The sequence below is a fragment of the Ambystoma mexicanum genome, chromosome 13 (assembly GCF_040938575.1).
Source record: "Ambystoma mexicanum isolate Mex_15411 chromosome 13, UKY_AmexF1_1, whole genome shotgun sequence".
Taxonomy (NCBI): domain Eukaryota; kingdom Metazoa; phylum Chordata; class Amphibia; order Caudata; family Ambystomatidae; genus Ambystoma; species Ambystoma mexicanum.
In genome coordinates this window covers 314422250-314435715 of record NC_090938.1, presented here as the reverse complement: position 1 = coordinate 314435715, position 13466 = coordinate 314422250, and the positions used below count along the sequence as shown (strand labels likewise).

The window sequence follows — 13466 nt, the reverse complement described above, 5'->3', positions numbered from 1 at the left end:
AGCAACAAAGTCTTTATACCGCTGCCGTTGGAACAAGTTTTGCAGCTGGTGTAGGGAAGAGAATATCGACCCTTTTTCATGTGGTACACCAACGGTGTTACGTTTCTACTCTACTTGGCAAACTCAGGCCTTCAAGTGGGCTCTGTAAAAGGCTATCTTGCAGCGCTTTCTATCTTCAAGCGCACTGCGGAGGAACCATCGTATTTCAAAATTCCTTTTAGTGGTACAATTTCTCAAGGGTCTAACTAATGTTTACACTCCAAAACCATTCCAGGTTCCCTTATGGGACTTAAATTTAGTCTTAAACTTCTTAATGGGCACTCCATTCGAACCACTTCACTCTTGCGCGCTGAGATTTCTCACGCTTAAAACTGTCCTATTGGTAGCACTAACATCTGCTAGAAGGGTGAGCGAGCTACAAGCTCTCTCCTGTAAACCCCCACATGCAATCTTCCACAAGGACAAAGTTGTCCTTCAGGTGAAGCCTAATTTCCTCCCAAAGGTGGTTTCTGAATTTCATATTACTCAGAAAATTACCTTGCCTTCGTTCTACCCTCCTCCCCATCCGGGGAAAGAGGAGGAAAGGCTACATAGGCTGGACCCTAGGCAAGCTCTCATCTTTTACATCAGCAGAATGGCTAGGATCAGGCAAGCAGACCAACTGTTTGTATGATACTCCGGTCACAAGTTGGGACTACCCATTACAAAACAAACCATCTCCAGGTGGATTATTTTGGCCATCCTGGAATGTTATAGACTAGCAGGGAAAGAGCCACCCCAAAATCGCAGGGCGCATTCAACCAGGGGTATCGCAGCCTCTTCGGCTCTCCAAAGAGGGGTACCGGTCAGGGACATATGTGCGGCTGCCACATGGTCGTCCGCACATACATTCACAACATTTTACAATCTGGATTCCTCCACTGCTCAAGAGACCAGATTTGGCAAGGCCGTATTACATTCGGTCCATCCCTAAGGGGATACATAACATTCTCACTCCCGCCTCCAATTACATGCCACTGCTATGGGAGTCTATCAAAGATAAGGAATACGTCGGAGGACACAATCCCTTCGAAGAACAAGTTACTTCTTACCTGGTAACGTTCTTTCGACGGGATGTTCCTCCGACGTATTCCTTATCGCCCCTCCCAACCATCCCCGCAGTGATAACTTCCCTTGTGGTTGCAGCTTACGCTCCTTCAAGGTCACTAACCAATTCAGGCATGACTATTCTTATGCTACAAAACGGAACTGAGCCATGGACGCAGCGCGTGGCTATTTATGGGCATGGTGACGTGCAGCGCCCTCTACAAAAAACATTTCTGAGGCCAGCAAGCTGGAAACGTATTCTCAAAGATGAGGAATACGTCGGAGGAACATCCCGTCGAAAGAACGTTATCAGGTAAGAAGTAACTTGTTCTTCTGAACACATTCCTAAAAACCGTATCATCTGTAGGAGGGTTTATTTGAATGAAAAAACACTACATCCAACTTGTAGATGTTTAGGATAAGACTTCAGTTGATCTTGAGTCTTTTGTCAATTGTCGACATGTTTCGGCTCTAAGGGAATATTAGACACTATCTCTATTGCCTGTTCACCTATTAATTTCCACAGCCTTCTTCAGGACAGATCATTTCTTCACTGTAGTAATACTTTCATGTACCCCATAACAGGTTTGGCAATATATCCAGTACAGGCATGAATACAAAGACGGCTCAACTCTAGCCGGTCAAGCTTCTGATTTCAAAAATGGATATGGATTCAGTCACCCCCAATTCATCAGCATCCCAATTTTATTTGGAACTTTTAGTCACAATTGCACATGTTCACCTAGAAGGCAGACTTTCTAGCAAATCCTTCCCTCATAAGGAAAGTTTCCTTCTCTACGCCGCGGAAGGTGTGTAAACAGGCCTCTGATTTGAGCCTTCCTCTTCCAGAGCGGTCGCAAGGAACGGCATCTAGTCTGCGATGTGAGGGACCACACTACTTCATGCGAAGGATTTGCTAGAAAGTCTGCCTTCTAGGTGAATGTGACAGTAAGGGTCTCAACCTCCTTTTATATGGAGCTTTTGTGACTCGGGCTCATATCATAAGGGTCAGGGTGCGTCAAAGGAATCCCGTGGGCCACAGCAACCCACCGATTTCCAGGTGTGGGTTCATCAGGACGCTTCACATGAACAGGGGGCCACGCCTGAGCCCAAGTTGGTGCCTGCATAGCAGTCCACCCTGTATAGTCCACCGCTCACCCCGGCACCGTAGTTGGTACAGTTCCACAGGGTTGAAAATCTCCAATAATGTCCTCAACAGCGCTGCCAATACCAGCACAGGGCAGCAACCCCACCTCAAGGTCTTTCGGAGGATTGGGCCACAGCACAGAACCCACAGGCAGGAGGGGGGCTAATGGTTATATCAGGAACCTGTAGATTGCATTGTTGTGGTCAAAGACACCGGCCAGCTAGAGCCTCCTGCATCGTACCTCGTTAATTGCTGTTCATGAGCATCCAGTAACAGGGCGATATGACAGCTGGGAACACCCCATCCGGGCCAACCAGCCCCTGTATTAATGTCCCCAAGCACCGGGGGTATGCCTTCAAGGTCCCGTGAAGGGACCATGGGCGACCAGACTCACCTCGTCTGCAATGCGCAACACAGCGGTTCCCCACCGCCAGAGATGTGGGGGAGAGCGGGACCACCGCAGGAGTAATTCAGACAGCCCCTCGCTGATGTATGTATGCCCCTCCGATGACGGGAGCGCAGGGGAGAGCAAGAAAGGAGTTGGTTGTAGACGTCCTGGCTAAGGGCCGAGTGCAGCAAAGTTCCACAACACTGGAGCGAGGCACACACTGCAGAATGGGGGTCGGGTGTTAATGTAGGCTGGCAATATTCTGCTCCAGCTCCATGTCCAGCACCTAGGATCTCAAAGGGAAGCGTTGCGTGCGGTCACAAAGGGGGCTGGGAAAGCACTGTGACAAATTAAGTCGTCGGTTATATCAGCCACCCTGACAGCACCAATGTCTGCGCCAACTCCAAGAACACTGCAGTCTCTCCAACAAGTACAGCGGCAAGTCACCACATGCCCCAGTCTGGCAGACTGGCTGAGGAAGAGGGACCAGCCTGGATAAAGGGGCGGTGAGCAACAGAACAGTTCGCAATATGTCCATGGCAGCGGAGCTCCTGCAGCGTCCAAACGCCACTGCAGCCACTTCTAACGGTTACCTGGCGGGGTCCTATCCGTCCCCACAACACAGCAACCGACGAATAACTGTGTCCGCACTCTCTATGAAGCTGCATGGGGGGCCCGAGGCCACCGCCCCCGGCGGTCGCAGCTCCATAGCCAGGATACACTCCACGGCAGAACGCAGGAGGCTCTCTGGTAATCTAGGCGCCGGCTGTCGTTCAAAGTGCAGCCCACCCCAGCAGCGCCAAGACGAATAGTGGATGGGTCTGGCAGGATGTAATCGTGTAGGTTGTTCAGGCCACGACTAACACGCAGCTGGCACAGCCAGAGGAGTCCACCGTGTCTCAAGTAGTCAGCGGTTCAGCACCAATTTGGATGTGGAGTTGGTATGTCCTTTCCGCCAGCCTTGGTATGTCTAGCAAGTGGATTTACAAGTGTTTTTTTACAAAAAAGGATAATGTGGGGCTGGAGCTCCCAGACTATACTGCCATCTTCACGGCTGCTCAACAGTGCCCCCCCCCCCCCTCGCGTGGTGGACGAGGGAGAAGGTACCAAGCCAACCCAAGCAGCAGTGGTTTTACCCTCAGTCACTGCTTCAGCTGCCTCAAAACCACTCTGAGGCCTTGACTCACAGGACCCCAGTGGGAGGCAGACTTACTCAGCATCTAAAAGAATGGCAGGGCATTACTTCAGATGCTTAGTCACTGGAAACTGCAGCCTAAGGTTATTGCATTCCTTTTCAAAAAGGCCTCTGGCTCATCCACCGGGGAACAACTCTTTCAAAGTTCTGGATCCGCTCCTTGTGCCAGAAATGTTGACCCTGCTAGAAAAAGGTGGTATAGAACAAGTACCTTTAACGTAGAGGAACAAGGGTTGGTATTCCCCATACTTTCTGATTCCCAAAAAGGACAGAGGATTCAGACCCATCTTAGACTTGAGAAACTTGAAAAAGTTCCTCATGAAGAACACGTTCAAGATCGTTATCCTTTCCCAAATCCTTCAGACTCTCCAAATCCTAAACTGGATGGTGTCATAGGACCTTCAGGATGCTTAATTTCATGTGCCTATCCATCTCGAGCACAGAGTACCTGAGGTTGGCGGTTCTCGTTATCAGTTTAGAGTTCTGCCATTCGGGCTGACTTCTGCCAGAGGGTTTTCACCAAATTGATGGCGATGGTGGCAGTGAGTCTCAGGAGGGGAGGATGGGGGGGGTTCAGGTCTACCCCTCCCTAGATGATTCGATGATCAGGGCACCTCCACCCGAACAAACCTGGGAACATCTCTGCATAACCTGCCATTCTCTACACCAAGTTGGCAATACATGCCCTAAATTTGGGTTAGCTGTTAAAAAACAAACCAGATCCAGATGGATCATCCTGGCTATTGCGGAATGTTACAGGTTAGCTGGCAAAGACCCGCCAGAAGCCTTGAGAGCACTTTCCACAAGGGGCATGGCAACCTATGCTGCTCATCAAAGAGGGGTCCCAAACAAAGACATTGTTCAGTGGCCACTTAGTCTATTCACATGTTTGTGAGACATTACTGCCTGGATTCATCTTCCAGTTAGGAAGGACAACTTGCAAAAACGGACCGTCATTCAGTCAGTCCATGACAACCGTTTAAACAAAAAAATGTGTACTCCCACCACCAAATTATTACTGCTTTGGGAGTCTATCATAAGATGAGGAATTTGTGGGAGGACACAATCATTTCAAAGAACAAGTTACTTACTACTTACCCTGTTATCGTTCTTTCGATTGGATGTTCCTCCCACATATTCCTCATCACCCCTCCCAGCCTACCTCATATTCCTCATCGCCCCTCCCAGCCTACCTCACCGTAGAATTTGCGTTCTTACATTTTATGCTTTCTTGGAGCCTACCGTCTATGGTATGCCTTGTAATTCCTCTTCAGGAGGGGGAAGAATAGAACTGAAGCCAACGGGCGCTGCATGTGCTACTTATACTGATAATGACGTCAACAGTCGAACTGAGATCTTTGAAGGACATAGACTCGATGAGATGCACACAGCACCCCGTGTCGGAAACATTTTTTCCAAAGCAGCGGAAGCTGGATGGATAATTATCATAGCATGAGGAATACATGGGAGGAACATCCAATCGAAAGAGTTACTAGGGGTAAGTAACTTTCTTCTGGTGCCTGGGAACTAAGTCATCATTGGCTTGGTTGTGTCCTTATTCCTCTCATGCTTCACTGTTTGTAGCTCTTTGACCAGGCCTCCACTGACCTTCAGAGATGTTGTGGGATCAAGCAGAAGGTGAGTAACCTCTTTATGATACTGCTGCCAGACGACAACTACTACCACACATTTAAATCTTTCATTTACTTCAACATCTGCCATATGCAGCAACTGCACTAGGATTTTAGCGAGAGGTGACTACAATTATGCAGACATTCCTCTGAGAACTGTGGTGAACCAGAAGGAGGACCTGGATGATTAGGAGTCCTAACTAGCCCGATCACCATGAGGGATGTTCCCTACCTAGAAAAATAAAAGCTACAGGTACACATTAAAGTCCAAACTAAAGTTTCAATCCAAATCCTATCCAACTAACTGGCCCTACCAGTTTAGGATATAGAGAACTAAAAAAAGGAAAATGCAAGACTTTGTACCATAGCCTCAGCAGGGCTTCTGCCTGGTCCATCTCATGCTCGACTTGTTTGGAGTCTTTAAAGTTCCTTTTCACACCGTTATGCCTCCCAGTCTTTGTATCAAATTGTGGGTTTCAGTCTTTTCTGTTTAACTAAGAGAACTGTCTCTTGTTGTGTACATGTCCATTATTTCAGGGAATCGTGTAAAAAAGAAAAATACAAAAAATAAACGTTCACCTTGGAGGCGTTTGGCCTCCCCGAAAGTCCTGTAATCCTCAGACAGGTTGTGTTCTTCCACTCAAGTTATTTCATAGTGCAGCAGTCCACGCTGTTCTGTCAGAGCTTTTCAGCCCTTATTCAAAGAGTTTCCGTCTCTTTTGCTTCACCTTTTCATTTTGCATTTGCACAATCGGGTTCTCAGGCTCCTGTCACCTGGATAGCTGCGCCAGACGTTATTTGCAGTGTTCGTATCTTTCTTAATCCCCCTTTCATAGGGTGTTTGCACACTTGGGTTTCTCAGAATCCGTAACCTTAATGGCTTTCTCAGCTATTATGAACAATGTTCATAATGTACTGTCAGGTATCGACGCCCATCATCTCTCCCATTCCGTGGCCGGACCACTCCATTATCCACTTCAATATCAACTATTCCAGAACCCTTCCCACCGCTCATGAAATTCTGCCGCCCGCCCTCACCGGGAGCGCCAAGCAACTAACCAAGGAAAGACTACTTCCCTACCTCCTGGTTCCCCAACTCAAACACCCATTTACCAACAACCCGGACACCCTCGCAACAACCTATGCCATTATCACCAAGGCCATAGACACCATTGCTACCCTGGCACACAGGAAAGCCAAACCCACCAAAAAAAACAATTCTTGGTTCACTCAGGATCTCTTGAAACTACACTCACAAAAACGATTGGCTCTCACAGCTTGGCAAACGAACCCCAATGACAACACCAAACAAGCTTTTAAAGACATCGCCAAACAATATAAATCCGCCATCATCGCTGCAAAAGCCAACTCCTTCAATACCAGGATCGCCAACGCTAAATCAGGATCCAGAGAAATCTTCGCAATCTTCAGAGAATTGGAGACTCCCACTCCCCCTCCCAACCCCTTGAATAAAGACAAAGAATGGTGTAACGGCATCCAAGAAGCCATGCTCAACAAGCTGAATACTCTGCAGGAAAAAATCATTAGTCACCAAAAAGCCCTATCGCAACAACTATCTGACCTACACTATAACACCACCCATCCGCAATCCCAGCCTTCTCATTCCAGGAATTGACTGAAGAAGAAGTCCTAACCATACTAAATTCCATCAAGCCCTTCAATTGCAAAGGCGACTCGTGTCCAGCCCAGCTCATCAAGCACAGCGCCCTCTCATTGGTACCATTCTTCACAGCCTTCATCAACGCCTCGTTCAAATCCAACCAAGTGCCATCCTGCCTCAAAGAAGCTTGGGTCCGCCCATTACTGAAAAAAATACACTAGACCCCAAGTCTCAACACACAACAGTTCCCTTCCTTCTCAAGATCCTGGATAAAGCTTCATACCTCCAAGTGCAGAACTACCTCGAAGCTCATCACCTACTTAGTCTCCGGCAATCTGGCTTCCGCCCTAACCATGGTACAGAAGCCGCATTATTGGACCTTAAGAACCAAATCGATGACCTAAGAGACGTAGGCAAACCAGCTCTCCTGCTTCTACTGGACCTCTCGGCATTTGACCTGGTCGACCATGACACCCTCTGCCATCACCTCTCTACAGCGGGCAACTTTTCAGCAGACGCCACCGCCTGGATAGCCTCCTTCCTTAGGGGTAGAGAAATGAGTCTTTTCCGACCTAACCTGCGCCCAGCCACATTTAATTAAGTGTGGTGTCCTGCAGGGGTCCTGCATATCTCCTACACTGTACAACCTTTTCACAAGGTCACTATTCAAATACCTTGATACAATGGGCATCACGTACACCAATTACGCGGATGACACACAAGTCCTCATCCCTCTTACTGGAGACTACGAGGCCGACCAAAAAACCCTTATCTCCATTTACACCACCATCCAAACCTGGATGGCTAAAAACTGGCTATGCCTCAACAGCAAAAAAACAGAACTACTTATCTTCGGATCACCAGCCACAATCAACAAAATGGGGCCCCAATATGACTCCATCATCGACAACTGCTGCATCTCGGTCTCCAAAGCAGTCAAAGCCCTAGGAGTCTACCTGGACTCCAACCTCACCATGGACAGACAGGTGAAAGCAATCTCCTCAGCAGCAGCCTACCACTCGAAACTTATCACTGCCGCAAGGCCCTTCCTCTCGCAGGAAAACTCCCTCACCATCGCAAGAGCAATCATAGGTTCCCGCCTAGATTACTGCAATGCACTCCTATAAGGCACCTCAGCCAAAAACATCAAAAAAACTTCAAACATTGCAGAACAATGCCCTCAGAGCAGCCACTGGAATTTCTAAAAGAGACCACATCTCGGCCACCAGAAAATCCGCCCACTGGCTACCTGTCAAGGAACGGATCCTCTTCAAATCACTGGCACTCACCCACAAATGTCGTCACGACACAGCACTGCGCTACCTTGCTCAGAGATTTTCTGGTCCCCCTTCAAACAGACCATCCAGATCCAGCCACACTAACCGACTATCTATTCCAAAAAGCATCAGAACCAGGGCAGGTGGCGCTAGCTTCCCAGTCCTCGCAGCCACCAACTGGAACCTGCTACCCGCCGAGATCAGCGGCATCGAATCCCACCTGGGCTTCCAAAAAGCGATTAAAAACTATGTTTGCATAAACCCCACTCGGTCCCGGTACTAGACACGCTCACATGTCAGTGCTCACCTTGCCAATTGTATAACCTATGTAAGGCAACTCCCTTTCTTCCAGGCTGTTGCTAGACACGATCTCTCTATCACTATGTCTAATCTTTCTTGTACTGTAACTAAGTCATTTTCGTGAAACAGCGCCCCGATGCCTCTGGGCTGCATGGCGCTTTACAAATGCAAAAATAAAATAAATGTTCGCCCCTTATATCGGTATGTTCTGTTTCTGCTTTCTCTGGTTCCCGTAACCTCGTCTGGCTTCGTAGCCTTCGCTCAATCCTTCCGTACATCTCAGTGGTACACTCAGTCGGGTTTCTCAGCCTACTGTAATCTCGTTGGCATTCTCTGTGCTGTGGCTATGGCTCTCTGTAGCTGCGGTCGGACATGTGTGGAGCTTGTGGACCCAGACTCACTCAGATGATCTGTCTGTCTGTTACCGTCCCACCACCGCTCCTTTGTGGTCACGCCACCAGAAGGGACGTGTCAGTTTCCGTCTCTGCTCCTTCTCTGACCTTGGTCGGGGTAGAACGCCAACCTCCAGGTCTTGCCCAGCATCTTGCTCGCTCTTTGTGCTCTCCCTTTTGCCACCGGCTCCGTGGCGCTGCGGGCCTCCGCTCCTCCAGAACGTTGATAATGCAGAGTCTTGGCTCTACGTAGTTGTTCATCTCCCTGTGTAGGAGTTTCCTTAAACATGTCGCAGGAATAAACAAAACAGTGTACTTAGTTGTGTTTATTTTTCTCTATAGCCAATGGAGGTAAAGAAGGATTGTTGTGAAGTGTAGTTACAGGAGATAATAGTCTCTTGCACATCCATATATGCACACAATGTGGTTTGGACTGGGAGTTCACTCTATCATGGGAGCCCTTGCCCTCAAGAGGGGTGTCACTCCCAGTGAGGTCCCATTCGCCCAGATCCCTAGGGAGGATTTTGCATAGCGGGCCCACCTCCCTAGACTCAAAGGGGGTGGCTTCCCCCGGATGAGAAGGGACAAATTGTCCAGATTTGTCACAGAACACAGCTGGTTTTGTTTTGCCGTCCACACTTGGTGCCTGTTCCTGACTTGTCTCTGGGAACTTTTCAAAGCCTTGTGTGTCCTTGTTTGTTGTTTCCAAACGTACAAGTTCACAGAGGGGTATGAATACTCCTTGGTTTTGCAGAAGAAAATATTCATTTTGCACGTAAGCCAATGGTGTTTGTTAATTTTGCACAAATGCAATTCATGTTCATGTGCACTAGCTGTCATGCGATTGCCCATTCTCAAACAGTTTGCACATGTCCAAAATGCATCTGTGCTGCCAGAATTGTTTGGGTGGCAGTCCCACTGACCCGCTTACTAAACTACACTGAATTGTTCTCCAGAGGTATACTTGATGTCGCAGTAGCAAGATTAATATGAACAATATGAGTTCACTTTAGTGTGCTTGTTCAAGACAACGTCCCAAGCACATCCATACTAGTGATTCCAGTTTCACCCCCTACAGTTCCACTTATCTGTTCTGCTCCAGTGGGAGATATGACTTGGCGGAATCAACCCTTTATGGTGTGATGAATCCAATTGAGTCATCACGGATTCCCTGTCGATGACCTCTCATGTGACCAGGGGGACGGCAGCCGCTACCAGATCCTGACCCTGGGGGCGGTTTCATGACGGAGGATCACATAGGAGGAGACAACTAGCGGGGAGATGCTATGACTCCATTGGAGGAGTCGCAGTGCCCCCCCCACCATTTCCTGTGAGAAAGACCACACCGATCCCCAAGACCTTAATGGCCTATTGTCAGATAAATACATTTCCCCTCCCTCACCCCTCCCCCCCCCCCCCCCACTCCCCTGTAGAGGAAGTAAAGAAACCTTTTCTCTACATCATTCTAGTCTGACCCCCACTTACTTTTCATCCAAACACCCATAACTCACACATAACACCTTTTTGTTCTTGATGTGAAAGAGGATCGCTGCATGTGTGCAGGAAAGACTGTGGAGATGCCAGGAGCAGTGCAGAAGCTCCTGGAGGTACGTTCGCCCGGCTAGGAAGCAGGCTTCACACTTGGCTGTGATAGCAAGCTCGCGTGTGACTGCAGAGCTGCGCCGTGTGCTGGGAAAGTGACTGCACACTCCAGGCTGGAGAGCAGAGGAAGAAGCCATACTGAAGGGGTGCAAGCAACGTCGGAAACGCAAGAGAAAATCAGTGAGTCTATCCAAAGCAGCTGGGGACTCTTGGGCATTCTGACAACTGCGCCAGCAAGTGATGGAAGGGTACAAGATTGCTAATGCAGAAAATCTAAAGGCCAAGTTTGTTAGAATGCAGCCAAGACAAAGAACCAAGGCAAGATGCATTAAGAAGAATGTTTGTATGCAGACAAGATAAAGTATAAAAGCAAAACCCCAATCAAATAAAGAAGCGTGAGATGCCAATGTGGGGGGAGAGGTTTGAGCAGGTACATTTGAGCAGAGTATTACCACAGATATACCATGCGTCACATGGTATATGCTATTGTGGTACTCTTAAGAACAGTGAAATGCATAAGAGCCCTGGCAGGTGTATACCCCAGACAGCTAAAGGTGAATCTAAGAACTGTGAAAAAATAGAGGAAATCCTGCCTGGCGAGTATACTAAGCAGTCGAAAGTTGTGTTAAGATTCCTGGCAGGGGTCTATACCAGGTAATCTGCAGAGATACAAGAACCTCTACGGAAAGACAGTTGCAGAACCTTTTGCTTAAACAAGAACTTTGTGAATCCAACAGACACTAAGGAACTGTTGTTGGAGTCATTCTTGCATTTTTGTTCTTAAACTTTTTCTAACATCAACTTAGACATTTACTTGCACCTTTTGTTGTTTGTTTATAATTGCGAGGGTCGTCAGGGTAGGTTGTTTTGGACAAAAGGATGGTTTTGCAGTTACTGACATCCTGACACAGACAGATCCTTGAGTATCGTTTCTAGGTAGGGAAGTTCCTATTTAGAATAGGGCTAGAGAAGTGTTTTTCCAACCCATTCTCATTTAATAAAAATGTTGACACTTGAAACTACAAAAACCTTGTGTTTGTCTCTCAATGCTGACTCCTCACAATAACAGCCACCTGATCTGGCCTTAGCACTTTATGAGGAAGACTGTGTCAAAGTTCAAGTTCTTCTGTAACCTACTGGACATGTAATAGTCTGCATGAGAGTGAAACTGTAGGATTTCATCATGACCGAAGCAGGTCCCCTAGCCAGAGGACTGCCTTCTTGGAATACAAAGGTGGGCATCTCATTCACCAGGACAAACGTGATTTTGGTAACGCCTTTCTTGGATGCATTTTCCAAGAAAAATGTAGTCCATGTTTAAGATTCTCTATGGTCATGGTTAAACTAACGGGTCAGTCCTGTGTTGTGGACACAGGACTTTGTGTTCTTTGCATGCGTAGCTAAATCCTTTGAAAATAAGACTAAATCCTCTCTTCTGGTCGGGGCGTTTTTAGGTCAGATTTTCAGAAGTCCAAATAAGGGCTTCATAAAAACATATCTGAGGCAGTATGAAATCCACTCTTGGTATAAAGCTGTACCACCTGAGAACATTTGGTAGCGTAGATAGAGCAGACAGGCTTATCTTACGAGGGAGAGAGGGCTGTAGCTTGGTACAAAGAAATTGTAGCATACATATGGTCCAAAGAACCACAAACACTATTTCTGATGCTTGTTACTCTGCTTAGAATCACATGCTGTGCATATGGTCCGACATCCAGTGGTAACCGCGGAGTATTGCATCTCGTCTTTCTGGGACCGAAAGGGGACGTCGGCATAGGCAGTGTCTGTAACACTATCCCTATCGTGATGTGTAGTGTACCCAAAATCCCTCATGCGCCGAGGTCCCTCAGATTTCTTTTTGCTGCCCAGATTACTGTTCGCCCTATTGCAGAGCTCTTTCATAAGAGAAATTATCACCTTGTTTATCGACTTTGTCGATTATCCCCTAAAGTAATTTCGCCAGTGCTTCCTGTACTACACCGGAGACTCCCCTACTCAACAAGATAGTGCACAAGATGCACCAGGAACCAGTCACAATGTTATTGGTGGCTTCCATGTGGGCCCGCCAACCCTGGTTCTCTCATCTGATGGAGATGTCTCTCTCCCCTCCTATGAAGTTGCTCTGCACGTACAACATGTTGTCTCAGGATAGAGGGGAAACACTACACCCATGCCCACAAACTCTGAACTTAGCGGCCTGGCTCCTGAGGTCATAGAGTTCAGACACCTTCAACTCCCTCAGAGATGCATGGACATACTTAGGGAAGCTAGGAAACCTAACACCCGGTATTGCTATTCCAGTAAGTGGAAACGCTTTATCTTCTGGTGCAGTACCAAGGGCATCAACCCTGTTGACTGCTCTCCTACCCACATTGTGTTGTACCTGACCCACTTGTTGGACTCAGGACTGGTTTTTAATTCCCTAAAAGTTCACCAAGCTGCTCTCAGCTTACACTATGTCACAACAGAAGGTGTTGTGGTGGAAAATACCTGTTATTAAGGCCTTTATGGAAGGGGTTAAGAGAATTCATCCCCCCCGTTTCTAACCCTGCTCCCGGATGGGATCTAAATGTGGTATTGACCAGACTCCTGGGGTCTCCATTTGAACCAATGCATAAAGCAAGTCTAAAAGACCTTACTTGTAAGACAGCCTTCCTAGTGGCTATCACGTCTATTCGAAGGGTTAGCGAACTATAGGCCCTTTCAGTCCTAGATCCTTTTGTTACAGTCCTCAGAGATAAGGTGGTTCTATGCACTCATCCCCGGTTTGCGCCTAAATTCATTTTGAAGTTCCGTTTGAACCAATCAATTGAACTACCCACTTTCT

The 13466-nt window shown here is 47.7% G+C and overlaps 1 protein-coding gene across 2 annotated transcripts in view; it reads left to right on the top strand.

Annotated features, from left to right (window-relative positions):
* EMC4 (ER membrane protein complex subunit 4) overlaps window positions 1-13466 on the top strand; it is a 619623-nt gene that overhangs the window by 517514 nt on the left and 88643 nt on the right. The gene's annotated exons all lie outside the window — the stretch shown is intronic.